Source organism: Myotis myotis, unplaced genomic scaffold (assembly GCF_014108235.1).
Source record: "Myotis myotis isolate mMyoMyo1 unplaced genomic scaffold, mMyoMyo1.p scaffold_m19_p_5, whole genome shotgun sequence".
NCBI lineage: Eukaryota > Metazoa > Chordata > Mammalia > Chiroptera > Vespertilionidae > Myotis > Myotis myotis.
The window spans coordinates 45,628,472-45,644,516 of NW_023416357.1; the positions used below are offsets into that span (position 1 = coordinate 45,628,472).

Genomic DNA, 16,045 nt, shown 5'->3' on the forward strand with positions numbered 1-16,045 from the left:
ATCCATAGTTTCTGCTTTCAAAGAATTTACAACCTATTTCAGGGCACCACCAATCCAAAAATATAAGAAACAATAAAAGATAGTATTTTATTAACCACTAAATTGCGAATCAGGGTATATTGATGTAAAAAGGACCAGATAAGGAAAACCGTATACTTTAGAGGAATTACAAAAGCCTTACCATCATAGTATCATTTATTGAATACACATCTTGTACCAGATATGTTTAATAATATGTACTTTAGTCTTTCATCAACTCTACAAAATTCATTCATTATCATCAATATTTTACAGACAGAGTAATTGACACTAAGAGATTAACTTGACAAAGTTAAAAAGTTAATATTAGGTGCCCTAGCCAGTTTGGCTCAGTAGATAGAGCGGCAGCCTGCAGACCAAAGGGTCCCGGGTTCAATTCTGGTCAACGGCATGTACCTTGATTGCAGGCTCCTCCCCAGCCCAGGCCCTGGTCAGGGCTCGTGCAGAAGGCAACCAATCGATATGTTTTTCTCACATCAATGTTTCTCTGTTTTTCCCTCCCTCTTCCACTCTCCCTAAAAATCAGTGGAAAAATATCCTTGGGTGAAGAGTGGTAACAACAAAAAAAGCAGGATTAGGAATTGAACCCATATCATCCGATCATATTTTGTGGTTGCTTAGCTATGAAGATTTTCTGCCTTCATAAAATAAGATGGACTTGGTGAGCATTCTGCAGATTTAGCAGTCTTCCTTAATAAGTTGGACAAACAAGGGTATTTTAGAAAAGAGGGCCCACAGGAGTGAAGGCCCAGTCACTGGAGTAGCCATGGTATTTTAGGGCCCTTAAAAGGAACTGTCACACTGATCCAAAGTTTGGACAAGGTGAGCAAATCCAGTGGGATTGAGTTAGAGAGATTAATAAAAGCATGAAAGAGTTCCACAGAAGAATTTCTCAGTATAAAATAACTGTTCAAACTCTTTCATCTCCTCTTTCTCATCCTCAGCCGCATCTTCAAACGCCAAAGGACTTGAAATGAATCACCAGGACCACCCAACAACTTTCAGACATTTAGATTAAACTCAAAAGCATAGAAGTGTTCCTAATAGCTAGAAGGTTAATACTTTTCAAATCCTGGGTCAGACTACCCCAGGGAGAAAGCAAGACGGGTTCTGCTGACCTGGAAATCCCACAGGCCCCAGGTGACCTCCCAGGCTGCTCCCCCACATTCCACAGGTTCTGCAGTCTGGTCTCGCCTTGTCAGTTCAAAATGGAATTCGGGCTCACAGTGTCTGAGCCGAAGCTCTCCTCCTAACTGAAATAGAAAGAGCTCCAAAACTGACATAGTGCATACATGCGTGTTTACAAATATGCAGATGATATCTGGGAGAAAACATAAAAACTGTTATTGTGATTGTGTCAGGGACAGACAGCTGGCTGGTTGGGGGGCATTCAAAGAGAGGGGACTTCTCCTTACCAAACCTCTTGTGCTTTTTCAACTTAGAAGAACATACATGTATTATAGCACATTCAAAAATATGTATATTGCGAGTGAGTTAACTTTCCAGTGGTCTTTTTTGCTTGTCCTTTTACCATGCATGCATTCAAAGCATAAGTGCCAGATTAATTTCCCCAAAAGCAGAGTTCCCATGACATCCTTCCCCTCGTCCAAATCCTTCAGCGCTTGCCCATCACTAACAATAACTAACTTACAAGGTTCACAAGAATTGATTTACTGATATAATTTATGTTTCACACCACATTTCCAAGTGGGTTATGCCTCATATGACAAGTAATGGAAATGGCATGTAATGAATTTTAAAGATTTGCTCAGGGTTACACAGCTGCCTCTCTCAAGCAGCTTATTGAGTTAAGTCAAAACTCTTTGGCCTACCATTGATTGCTAACCTCCCATGGAAGTGTTCTCATGTAAATCCCCAACGCCTCTCTTCTGCTTCAGGTAAGTTATTAAAACACTGGTTCCTCAAATCCCTCTCACTTTACCATCACTGTGCCTTTTCTCAGGTTCTTCCTTCCCCCTTAGAAAGTCTCCACACTTCACCTGTCACTCATGACAATCTCCCACAAACGCACCTTGCCCTGACTCCCCCAGGGTTTTAATATTTCCCTTCCCAGTACTTCATTTGTATCACTCAACACTCCATGTTAGTTGTAATTATAGTTGTATTGGTGTTTGTATTAACCTGACTATAAAACTGCAAACTTTGAGAACAAAGATCATTGTTTTTCATGTTCATATTTTTCAAATACCCTAGCAAACTACTTTTCGCTTATTAGAGGCTCAAAAATATTTGTTGAATTTAGTTTAAGAATTGACTTTCTGGGACACCAGAGATGCTTTGTAAGATGAAGTGAAGTTTGGAGAGAATCCAGAAACACATTTGACAACAGATATCACAAACCGATCGCTGTAACACTCTCTGAAAGACAGTTGTATTTCTTTAGACAGCACAGGGTTTGTTTTTGGGGGGGGTTTTGTTTTTTAATTTGATTTTTTTTTTTTTTTTTTTTTATTTTTTTTTTTTGCCAGCATTTAAAATCAAAAGACCTCATGTAAACATTTGAATTTCTAGCTTTTCTTGAAAATGGGGAAATGGACTAGCCTTGGTAATACCTGCCTGTTTTCAGTAAGGTACAGCCTGTCTGGTGTGCCATAGCCCACCATTCACAGTTGCCTTACATTGGGCTGATTATGTGATACCTGTTGGTGCTGAATGTTTACATTTATAATTCCTCCTAGAAATATAGATCCTTGTTTCTTCATCAAAAAGTCCCTAAGACTTGTGACCTCTTACCAGTGCTTCATACCTATTTCAATGGCCTGATGAAAACAACTCGCTCAACAATTTTTGAAAAAATACCCACCCTCTTCATGTAGGAAACCCTCAAGCAGAATTTAAGTCGGTGTTACATTCAGGCATTTTAATGAAAATACAGGGAAATTCTATACACCGAGAGAAAGCTGTCATTTAAACCACAGGGTGTCACCTTGAGACATTGCCAGTGAAACTACCCACTAGTGTTCTAGTGCCTCACCAGCACGGGAGTAGGGATGGGGGCGCAGAATACAATGCCGGTGACAGAATTCCTAGCTACAAGGGATCTAAAGAAGGGCAATCCAACACTTGCTTTATTTCTGTGATATTCCTATCAAGTTGATTTCTAAAATCTCCAACTCTCCTGTGAGGGCAAGTCCATTTCATCTTTCACAGCTTGTATTGCAAAAAAGTATTCTTTCTTTGTGTGTAGGGGAAAGATGATTTACTGTAAATTTACTGCATTGGTCCTTCATTTTCCCTCTGTAGTAACAAAAATCACATGTCACAGCCTTTTTAATATTTAAAGACTATGATCACATGACTTCAAAGTCTTCCATTTTCTTCAGGTGAAACACCTATGATTTCTGGTTAGTAGAATCCTCATTCCCTGGGTAGGTCATTGCCTGGTACATTATATCCCATCAAAATTCTTGGCACCCCAAACTAAACATAGCATTACAGGTATTGTTTGGTCCAACAGACTATAACAGAGCTATGCTGACTCACTTCATTACTGTAACTCTAATTAGTTGTTTTGGCAGCTACAAATCTCTGTTGACACATTATGATTGCAGTCGACTGGAACCCCCAAGTTCTGCTACAGCTCATCTTCGCCAGCGTGAGCTTCCACAGTTGGGCTTCATATTTATCCCTGTTAAATCTCAGTGTTTATATTGGCTCATTACTTCAACCTGCCAAAGTATTTTGGGATTTTATTCTAGAACTCTCCCTTCTTGATTTCTGTCCCTGTAAATTTGATGTGTATGTACTAATAGTTAATCTTTTCTCCAGGGGACTAGAAAACAAACAGAATAAGAAAGGATCTTGCTTCATATTCTCCCTCCTGGTTTTCAGATTAAAGCTGGTCCCTCAATATTTTTTGAGAGTGTCATTTATCTGTCACTGATCCACCCAACTCTACTGTTAGTTTTCTCACCTTGTTTTCAAGAATACTGTGAAAAACTTGATGGATTCCTCACATGCACAGGAGAAGAGCCGTGCCAAAGAGAAGCCATAAAGTGCTTCTTTTGAGTGGAAAAGTATGAATGTATGCATGTATCAGGAAAAAAACATAGCATATATATATAGATTTCCATGCTATCCACGGTTTCACATATCCCTTGTAGACAAGGGGCCTCCTGTATCTCAATATCTATATTTTCTCTATTTCAATACTTAATCCATATTTTATCTCTTTGTACCTATATCTACATACAATACATGTCTTTGTATGCTTTGTAATCGCAGATGTGCATTTTCCATTGGATTTTCAGAAAGTTTTCTGACATAAAAAAGATTAAGAACCATTAACTTAGTAAATTCCCTTGAGCTACAACATATAAAAATAATTCTATTTTTAAAATCTCTAAAGATCCTTACTTATAACATGCCTACTACATGCTAGAAATGCTCTAGATATTGAGCATTGATATGAACAAAATACACCAAGCCTCTGCCCTCATCTAGTTTACATTCTAGTGAGAGAGAACAGTAGACCACAATGACCAAGATTAATAAGAAAGTGATAGTATGTTTAATAGTGATAAATGCTAAAGCAGAGAAAAGGGATGTGAAGTGTCTGGCTCACTGAGAAGATGACATTTGTATAAAGACCTACAAGAACTAAGGTGACTTGGGGGAAGAAGGTCCCAGGTAGAGATAACAGCAAATGCAAACTCTTAGTCTCCCCAGTGAGTAGCAAGGCTGTGACAGAATAAGCCGAGGGGAAATAGGTAGAGATGAGTTAGGAGTGTTGACAGGGAAGCCAAAATGGTTCTCGGATGTGGAGAGCAGGGAGGTACCCCTCAGAGTGCATTTGGAAATCTGGGGATTTTTTTTGGTTGTGACTCTGGAACGCTACTGTCACTTAGAGGAGCCAAAATGTCTGAAATGAACTGGATTGTTGCAGCCCAGTAGGCGGGGGATGTTGTACTTCTTTGTACTGGGCCTTGCAAATGAGCAATAAAATGCACATTAGCACTCAGTACGAGATGCAGACCTTTAAAAATAGATTCATTTAGATGCCTGCCTTTCAAACTTATTGATGTCAAAAATCATGCAACCTGCAGGACATTTTGTGCAATGGAGAAAGGCTTTGCCCAAAATGCAATCATTCCCATTTAGAGACCCCGGGTAACTAAACTCTGGATTTTACTCTAAATTAGATGGAAGTCATTAGAAACCTCACTGCAGAAGAGTGAATGGTCTCACTTCTATTTATTAAGGCTCCGCCCAGCCATTATTTTGGAGGTGAAGGAGACCAAGGCAGAAGCAGAGACCAGGTAAGAGGTTGTCATAACACCACGATAGTTGATCTAATAATCGAAATGGTTATTCAGTGACTAACGGCGGGGAAAGTACGTACAGTGTGGATACACTGGACAAAGAGCTGGTTCCGTCCTAGTCCTGGACGGGACAGAGCAGGAAGGCTTGAGATTTCATCACCCTACCCAGAATGGCTTGCGATCTAAAACTTATGAATTGTTTGGTTTCTGGAATTTTCCATTTAATCTTTCCTGGTCTCGGTTGACTGTGATAATTGAAACTGCAGAAAGCAAACTGTAGAGGAGGAGTGAGAGGGGAACTATGGTACAGAAATGAAGAGAAAAATGTAAAAGAGACCAAAAATGTTAACATCAGTTTTCTTTAGTTTTTCACTTCATTGGTGATTTTTCTCACATATTTCCTAAACTATTCACAACAAACATGTCTTAATTTTGTAAAAATGTAACACTCTGGACTATCTACAACTCTACTTCATAAATCTCACTTATGACAGAGTTCTGACTCGACCTTTCTTCTTGCTCTTTTTTCTATTCCTCTCTCTCCAGTGCTTACTCATCAGCTAGCATCAAATGCCGCCTACAGATGCCACTTTCAGGGATTTGAAATCTCAGCCTTACTCTACTGTGGTCATTATACCCATGCAATACATTTCCAGACCCCCAGGATTTTCCTTCTAAGGAAAAATGGTAGAATTGTTAGCAGCTGGATCCTCTTTGAAAGAGCAGGCCACACAGATTTACTAAAGCTTTGGGGGGTTTGTAGGAGGAATGGAAAAATTGTCACTCAGGTCCCCTTTCCTGGCAGCGCCTCAAAAGTTACCAAGTGAGAACAGCAGTGCCCAGCTGCCCTGAAAAGCCAATGAGAGAGAGTGAAATTTAAAACTTGAATTGCTCCTCTCTTCTCATTATGTATTATTTGTCAATCACGGGTAAAAAGTGCTTTTTGCCCTCCAGCTGCTAGCCCCAGGGTGCATATATCTATCACTCGGTGATGCACTTTCCTGTGGAACAGTGCAGGAAAAATCAATGATTTCACCTTTCTTTCAAGGATAGGTCAGCTTTTTTCTCATTTCTTTTTCTTTTTTTATTTTCTTTTTAACCTAATAGTTTAAACTAAGAAGGCAAGTCACTTGCGGGGGGAGGGGGGGAGGGAACAGAACATAACCTTGTTTTTTATGGTGAGAGACATCTTAGATATTAAAATAATGTATATTAGAACACATGCAAGGAACCTTTCTCCTCTTTCCTTTTGGAGCCAAAATGTCTGAAATGAACTGGATTGTTGCAGCCCAGTAGGCGGGGGATGTTGTACTTCTTTGTACTAGGCCTTGCAAATGAGCAATAAAATGCACATTAGCACTCAGTACGAGATGCAGACCTTTAAAAATAGATTCGTTTAGATGCCTGCCTTTCAAACTTATTTTACTACATCGAAACATATTGCCCTCATTTGTACATTTTATTCGTGTGACATAGGAAGTGTTTTTTAAAATTATTTTTAGCACCATTTTAGGACCTAAGTAACTTTTTATGGTTTTTATGGAAGGGAAGTGAAGACACGAAGCTCAGATATGTTTTCAATTGATGTAATGGATACACACTAAGTCACACTACACATGACTTTCTGTCTAATGTTCCTAAACAAAGCACCAAAACACTGTGATTCAAGCACATGAGAACAGAAAACTCTTGAGCTTCTCTTCGTCTCTAAAATTTGCATCTTCGGCTTTTATAAGGAGAAAAGGCCCACTAAAGGACATGCTGACTTTTATTGTAAGATTGTTTAATCAGGAAATTTCCCTAAAAGCATAAGGAATTGTGGCATTTGTTCTTGTGAATGTTAAATAGCACTCGCAAAACATTTCTAAGCTGTGATGAAATGTATGCACTTTTGACAGTGAATCAAAATGCGAACATTATTGATAACCTGCGATGATGCTGTTGAAGTAAGATAAAGCAATATTTTCTCTGCCTCATTCTTTTTTTACATACTAGTAATTCTAGAAACAGAAGTTGATGCCAACTGAAAAAAATCCAATAATGGAAGCCCCAGTGAGTCAAGCTTGCACATTCATACTCTAAATGGAAACGTGAGGTGATCACGTCTGTCATAAATTTTACAGAACATAGGTTTGGGCAGTGAGGACAGTCCAATCACTTGGGCCCACTTATTTCTTCAAGTTTCTTATTTTCTGTGGGCAGGATAGGCACCCAGCAGTAAGCCCAGGATCAAATGGAAATAAAACCACTGAGAGAGACCCGGTGCAAGGCACTAAACTGGCCAGGCTTCCGGCACTTCATATGGTTTCCATCTGAAGCTACAGAGGACTGGGGCACGTCTTTCCATACCTATGAGTGTATGTCTGCAGGCTGCCCCCTCGGCTGGTTCTGATTTACACCTAACTCCCTCCAGGCTCCCTAGAAGTGAACTTTGGTGAACTTCATGCAAGTTCAATGTTCATAATCAAATCTGAAATTCCAGAGGTTGTGTCTGGGATTCAATTTCAAAATGAGGACGTGTCTTTTCAAGTTACGTGTTTCCAACTATTGTTGATTATTGGGCCCCGGCATCTATTATGTTTAATGTGGTGCATTCCTGAATAACTAGATACTGTAAGAGAATAAAAACTGAGAGGACCAGCACCATGGGTGGGTGGTTGTAGAACACCCTAACTTTCAAAGTGTGTCTCATAAAGAAGCTTCCAAATAGTTGAGTATTCTGTGGTGGTCCTTGGCAACAACTTCTCTTTTTCTCTTTATACCTCTTCACCCTCCCCAACCCACTCAACAAAACTGAAATGAGAAGTCAGCCAAACCGAATGCTTGCTCTTGCTCCATTGCTTCTGTCCTTTACCTGAGACATCTTTTTCCTTTTGCCATATGCTAGCAACCTCTCTAATTATAAGGCCCTGCTTACACCCTCTTTACTCATGGAGCCTTTCCTGATCCTGTCAAAAGGAAATATTCTCTCTGAACTTTCATAACTCTTAAGAAGTGGCATCATCATCATGATGTATATACATATATTATCCCCATGAGACACTTGACAGTAGGACTAATTCATCTTTCTATCACTCACTTGTTGGAAAGATGATAAAGTCATTCAAATGATACTTGTTGAAAGAATGATAAATGAAGAAATGGGTGTATATTAATTGTATTCAAACATAAAGTGACAGGAGGACATGAACATAGCCTATAAGTACCATAACAGAAGGCTGCAGTGAGTTAGCATATTTTAAAAAGTAAGGCACTTTCAGGTGCATTACTACTCTTGTGTACTGTTGAGCTAATGCCAACCTTGCTTCCACTGTGAGCCTCGGACGGATAAGCACTTCATTGTTCTCATCCACCGCTACATCCCCAGCCCCAGCCCCATCCCCTCAGCACAATAATTGGCCTATAACAGACACTCAATAAATGTGTTTTGAATGAATAATGTATTGAATTTTAAAAAAACAAGGACTCTTTATACAATGTAAACCTTTTGGCTAAAAGTGGAAATCTTAGAGACATCAGAAGATAAAACAAAACCTAAAGCATCTTAAGGCAAATCACTGAAATGGTCTCCCAGTTTCTACCTGTCTGACTTTGTCTGGGCCTCCTGGATCTTTGAGTTCTTTTCCTGTACAATGTCAAGTTGATGAGACAGCCACAAGTGATAATCTGTGTAAACTCAGCTGCTCTCTTATTAGCCCAGAGCAGCTTATAAAAATGAATACTGGGAGAGAAGCAAAGATGGCAGAATAGGAAAAAAACAGAAATTGCTGCTTCCCACAACAACTTCAAAAATACAACGAAAAGACAAAATGGACATCATCCAGAACTACAGGAAGGCTGGCTGAGTGGAAATTCTACAACTAGAAGGAAAAAGAAAAGCACACTGAGACTCAGAGGAGGTGCGGAAGTAAAGTGCAGAGGTACGGAGGCTCGAGAGCGCGCGGAAAGGGGCTGGCAGCTGAGGACGCGGCTGTCTGTTTGAATCCGGAGAGAGTCACAAGCTCCCAACTGCTCTGAACTCTGGTTCCGGGAAGTCTCTGGGGACCCAGGACTCACACGGAAAGAAACTGGACTGTCTGGCAGCAGGCAGAACTCGGAACCTGAGGGCGGCTTTCCCTCAGAGGTGCTTGCAGCAATTACCGGGACACTGAGACACGTGGCCCCTTAGGGCAGTGCTGAGGATCCGCCATAGCTGCTTGCTCCGCCCTTTGATTCCCTGAGACCCCGCCCCACCCAGGCTGTGGCAGAGGCTTTTGCATATGAATGCCCTGGCCCTTTGCAACCTGAAAATTACCTAACAAATTGCAGCTGGGCCAGACAGACCCAGAACTTCCAAGAGAAGGCACAAGGCCCCACATCAGCTTGCATTGCTTCACAGCTGGGCCTCATCTGGGCACCTCCAAACTCCAAAAAAGGAAGGGGAATCTGCAGTTCTCTTCTTAGCTCCTGCTGGGTAACCTCAGACAGAGGCTAAATTAGCACCTCCTTAGATCCAAGAGCCAGTGTGCCCAGTGGTCAGAAGGGGACCATCCAGATTACAACTCCTCAGATCCATAAGGGACACGCTCAGGGGGCAGACTCAGTGAGCACCAAAGCCCCACTGAAGCAAGTCTTGCCCCAGAAGGGTGTCTTCAGCACAGAAGTTCTCCCACTGCAGACACAGCTGATTCTCACTGCCAATTGCCTAGAGGGCAATTCCTCCCAGTGATCCTAGAACAATCAAGGCATAACTACAACAAGACTGTGCACAAAGCCCACAAGGGGGTGCACCAAGAGTGTCCACCTCAGGTAACTGGGGAGGCTGAGCCACTGGGCCCTATAGGACACCTAGCACACAAAGCCACTCTACCAACAAGGAAGCATAAAAAATGCGGAGACAAAGAAACAGGTCACAAATGACAGAAATGGAGGAAAGCAAGTGACTGGATATAGAGTTCAAGGCCACGTCTATAAGGTTTTTCAAGAATTTTATGGAAACTGCTGATAAATTTAGTGAGACCCTGGAGGATATGAAAAAAGACCAACTAGAAATTAAGCATACACTGACTGAAATAAAGAATAATATACAGAGATCCAACAGCAGACAAGAGGATCCCAAGAATCAAGTCAAAGATTTGAAATACGAAGAAACAAAAAATACCCAACCAAAAAAGAAAAAAGAAAAAAGAATCCAAAAATATGAAGATAGTGTAAGGAGCCTCTGGGACAACTTCAAGCGTACCAACATCAGAATTATAGGGGTACCAGAAGAAGAGAGAGGGCAAGATATTGAAAACCTATTTGAAGAAATAATGACAGAAAACTTCCCCTACCTGGTGAAAGAAATAGACTTACAAGTCCAGGAAGCGCAGAGAACCCCAAACAAAAGGAATCCAAAGAGGACCACACCAAGACACATCATAATTAAAATGCCAAGAGCAAAAGACAAAGAGAGAATCTTAAAAGCAGCAAGAGAAAGACAGTCAGTTACCTACAAGGGAGTACCCATACGACTGTCAGCTGATTTCTCAACAGAAACCATGCAGGCCAGAAGAGAGTGGCAAGAAATATTCAAAGTGATGAACAGCAAGAACCTACAACCAAGATTACTTTATCCAGCAAAGCTATCATTCAGAATTGAAGGTCAGATAAAGAGCTTCACAGATAAGAAAAAGCTAAAGGAGTTCATCACCACCAAACCAGCATTATATGAAATGCTGAAAGTTATTCTTTAAGAAGAGGAAGAAGAAAAAGGAACTCTTACCATTTACCACAGCATGGATGGAACTGGAGAGCATTATGCTAAGTGAAGGATAAACACCACATGATCTCACTCATTTGTGGAATATAATGAACAATATAAACTGATGAACAAGGACTGATCCAGAGACGGAGAGGCATTGATTGGACTGGCAGGCCTTGGAGGGAAGGTAGGGGGGGGTGGAGGTAAGGGGGAAAGAGCAACCAAAGGGCTTATATGCAAGCATATAGGCCTAACCAATGGACACGGACAACAGGGGGGTAGGGCATGAGGGGGGGGTTAGGGGATAACGTGGGGATAAGGACACATATGTAATATCTTAATCAATAAAAAATATATATATAAAAAATAAATAAATAAAGTAGGAAAAAAAAATGAATACTGGCCTTGCGGGTTCTTCTGGAGAGCACTCTCATTTCCAAAGTAGCTCCCAAGCTTTATAAGATCCAAGTCATTGGAGGAGAGATTAGCATCAGGCCCAGGACAGAGGGTGTGTGCAGGGGGGAAGGGGGGGGGCCGTTAATCACATTAAAACAAGATAACATGTTATCTGAGAGAAAATTAATCCTCGCTTCTAGGCTGTGTTATTTATGAACTTGACACATGGGAACTCTTTTAAATAGGCAGCTGGTACATTTCATTTCATATGGCTTCATTGCTTTGACATCTAAAAATCTTTATTTTATGAGTATTCACATGGTTCTTGATTAAAAAAGCTAGAAATTTTATTATTATTTCTTGCTCCATAAAATAAGAATATGGTCAAATTTCTAAAGAGCATATTAATATCCTATTTCTAATTAGAATTCCAATTAGGTTTATAATATTAAGTAGCTAAAGCTGACAACATAATTTTATTTCCTTCTGCATTTACAATTTAATATTAGCTAGAAAAGATACACAGAAAATTGCATAGTGGCCTGAGGTTATTCATAAAGGGATGAAGAAAGGTTGATGCACATCTGAGTGAACTTTGTAAAACAAGTAATTGCTTGTTTAAAATTCCTCACATTTCCAGACAGTTCTTGTGATTTTTGATGGCATCATATCCTATTTCAAAATATGCAAAATATTTATTTATTTATATAACTAGCTAGTTACACCTTTCCCCACAAATGACTTTAAGTGGAGTCCTCATTAATATGATTTATTAGAAGGGAAAATTTACCTTTATTTTACAAACTTTATCTACCAGGTTAATGAAAGTAGAAGTAAAATATAAGAAAATAGTTTAAGATATTTCAATACCTCAAGTATCTTTAATAAGTTAATAAATATTATTTGTATAGTGATTACATAACCAGGAAATATTTCTTAATCACTAATATTAAGCAAACACAGCCAAAAGTTATTTAAATCCAGTTATTTGCAATGATTACCATTATACATTATTTTCAAATTATGTCCATTGAATTACCAGTCATTCTTCTTTACCTATTATAAAGAAAGCTAGCCTCAAAGGATTGCTTTGTAACCTGGTTTGTTACTATTTACAGTTGTATTAATAATAGCAGTAAAATTCCTATACAGTCACTTAAACTATATTAATATCAGGTTCTTAATTAAACTACAGTTTTACAATATCAAGCACCAAAAGGTAAGAGCATAAACAAATGCATTTAACTCAGCCACTTATTTTACTTTAAAATATTCTGTAATTCTGATACTTGGTGTGTGGTATAAATTCTCACATACTACAAAGCCCTGTGCAATTAATTGCATTTCTGAGTTGAACTACTGCTGTAAAATAGCTTCAGAATTCTGATAAGAAAGCATTCACTCAATATTTTAGGTAATTTTTAATTTTTAGTTTGAAAACACAAAGTGACTACCTCAATGATGATGAGTTCAAGTTTAATCAAAGTGTTAACATTAGTTAATACATGACAAACAACCGTAATATCAGCATTTCTTCTCTAACCTAAATTACTCATGAAAGTGCCAAAACTAGGCTATCACATACTCTCTCTTTTTTGAAAATCAAAACAAACGTAGAAAGTGGGCAGAACAGGTCTCATTCCCACCCCTTCCCCACTCCATTTTACTTATGATAAATTTGAGACTCAGAGAGTATAAATGCCTCAAATTCAACCAATTGACAAGCAGAAGACCCAGAGAGCCAGATGGGGGGCAAGGACGGGGGGAGGATTTGCCAGCAAAATTAATGAAGTATTTTGCATTCAGAACAGCAGGATCACTAGCTCTCCATTTCCTCTATTTTTTCCAAGAACCCTGATTTGCTTCATATGGTGCATCCTAATATGTTTCTTCCCTATTTGTAGCATGTCACCTATATGTGATCAATTTATTCTAGCCAGATTTCTATTTTCCACCATCCTTGGATTCAAGTGTTAGTATCCTTACATGTTGTTGTTTGTTTGTTTAGATTGTCAAACAAAGGTCCTATATGTTTTCCTTTCTTTTGAAGTACTTTGTACCTAAGAGAAAGCCAAAGAGCAGAAATTAAAATTCAGTCAGGTCAAAAACATATTTTAGGAAAATATTTGCTCCACATACTGTCATTGAACAGATATTCACTTGACTCCTACCATGTATCTAACAATGACCTAGGAAGTTCCTACCTAGTCCAACAGATGATTACAGTGTACCATGGTATGTGCTCTAAAAGAAGCAACAGTTCGAGAGCTCCCAGGAGGAGGTAGGTAACACTGGGAAAGGTTACTAGAGAAGGGGACAATTGACATAGCTTTTGAAAGGTGGAAGGAATCAATAAACAAAGAAGGGCAATCTAGGCAAATAAAAGAGTTGCCCAACCTGGTGTAGCACTTTTAAGGATCTGTTCCCTTTTGGCAGAATGAGATGTGTTCTAAGAGCAGAATTTCCTATTGCATGCTCAGTTTTGTTAACCTTTTCTTTCTGAAACTCCAGTTTTCTTCAGTTTTGTATGACCTGTCTCCTAGTCTCCTATTATAACTTGGCCTCCTTCCAGTTCTTGATAAAGGAGCCAATCCATCTTCCACGTTGACCCTAGCAATGATTTCCCTTCAGCATATTTGTGGAGGATTCCTAGATTACACCATCCTAGTTCAACTCAAAGTCTAGCACCTTCCAATGATCCATACCTCCTGTAAGCATTTCTCTATCAACTCTGCCTCATCCTCCTGAACAGGGCCTGAAAAATGGGGAGAAATCACAAGCTATTGTTCAGGGACAGAAAACAGGTGCATATGGCCAAAAATATGGAGGTTTGGGAGAAAACAGCAAATACTAGCGGTAAAAAAGTAAAAACAAGAACAACAACAATAATAAAACTTTCCAGCATTGAGCAGTAGCTGTCAGGCACCATGTCAAGTATTTTTTGTATTATCTAGTTTAGTCCTCACAATTCCATGAGGTAGGTACTGTTTGATCCCTATTTTGCAAATGGAGTGACTGAAGTTCAGAGAGCTTAAGTGATTCCATAAAATCACACAACTGGTAAAAGAACCAGCCAGACTCCCACTCCCACTCCAGAACCCACACTCTTAAGCTATTTACCTCCCAAATATAGGTTATTGGCTTGTAAAACATCTGAACTTAATCCTGATGAAGTGAGCCATTGAAGGTTTTTAAGCAGGTATGTGTTTAGACTTGAATTTTAGAAAGATCATTGTGGGAGAACGGAATAAAATGGCAGCAATGTAGAGAGTTTGCATGACTCCATCGAGAGAAGATGAAGCTCTCAGCTTGTGTGCTGACAGTAGCAAAAGGAGGAGACAAAAAGTATTTGAGAAGTAACTCACCATGTGTAGATGGGAAGGTGAGTCAGAGAGGACTCCGAAGTCTTTGGCCTGGCTAACGGCTGATGGCTGCTAACAGTTATCAGCAAAGAATGAGGTCACAAGAGAAACTGGCTTAAGAGACAAGAGACTGAGTTGCATTAGTGCCCACCAGCAGACACACTTCCCACTGGGATCAAGCTTACTTGTGTCCAGATTATTCTTCAAACTCAATTTCATAACTGAATTTTTTTAAAGTAACTTTCTTGGAAATCTATCAAAGACTAAGAGCTATTGTAAAAAGGAAGGAACTCCTTCCATTTGCAAGAGCATGGATGGAGCTGGAGAGCATTATGCTAAGCAAAATAAGTCAGTCAGAGAAAGATAAATATCACATGATCTCACTCATTTGTGGAATATAATGAACAACATAAACTGATGAACAAAAACAGATCCAGAGACATTGAAGTAAGGAACAGACCATCCAACCTCAGAGGGAAGGCAGGGGACGGTGGGGGAAGGGGGAGAGATCAACTGAAGGACTTGTATGCATGCATATAAGCCTAACCAATGGACACAGACACTAGGGGGGTGAGGGAACGAGTGGAGGGTAGAGGGTGGGGCGTCAATGGGGAGATAAGGACACATATGTAATACCTTAATCAATAAAGAAAAAACAAAGAGTTGAAATTCAAAGGAGGTGAAAAATATTACCAAAAATAAACAGATTAATTTTGTTTAAAAAGAAAATCTATGAACTGTCCTGATGAGTCTGTCTTCACTTTCCCTTTCTCCTCTATTTCCTAAAATATTTGTAGGCATCACAAAGAGAACCCACTATCATCTTCCAAATCAGCATCCAGGCCTTACAGGAAAAGAGCCCACCCAGCAGGGTTTTAATTGCCTCTATATCTAACCACCCAAATATCCTTGTTGTTTTCTCTCCCCCTCTCCCCCTCCAAAGCCATGACTCATCAGACCACCAGGTAAAGAGCCCCAGGTCAGCAAGCCAGCAACCAGGGAGAGCACAGAGAGGGTAGAGAATAGTTCCTAAAGTCTCTCATTTCAAAAAGCTTTTGTAGCTTATTCTTGCTGAGCAGAAAACAACTTTTGAGGGGTCCAGTCTATGAGATACCACAAGGCTGACACAGTTGAGATGCAGCCTAATATGAAAATGTGATTGGCTTTCCATGCTAAAAAAACAAAGCTAGTGGCATTTCTTCGGAGCCAAATATTTCATCACATGAACTATAAAGCCTCTGTCT

The 16,045-nt window shown here is 39.7% G+C and overlaps 1 long non-coding RNA gene across 3 annotated transcripts in view; it reads right to left on the reverse strand.

Annotated features, from left to right (window-relative positions):
- The window catches only part of LOC118656383, a 42,628-nt gene that overhangs the window by 19,955 nt on the left and 6,628 nt on the right, over positions 1 to 16,045 (reverse strand). Inside the window, exon 1 of one of the 3 annotated variants that reach the window (XR_004967595.1) lies at positions 1,158 to 6,426. The exons of the other annotated variants lie outside the window; for them this stretch is intronic. This is a non-coding gene — a long non-coding RNA (uncharacterized LOC118656383). Of the gene's footprint in view, positions 1 to 1,157; positions 6,427 to 16,045 lie in introns of those variants that run through there. 3 annotated transcript variants of the gene reach the window in all.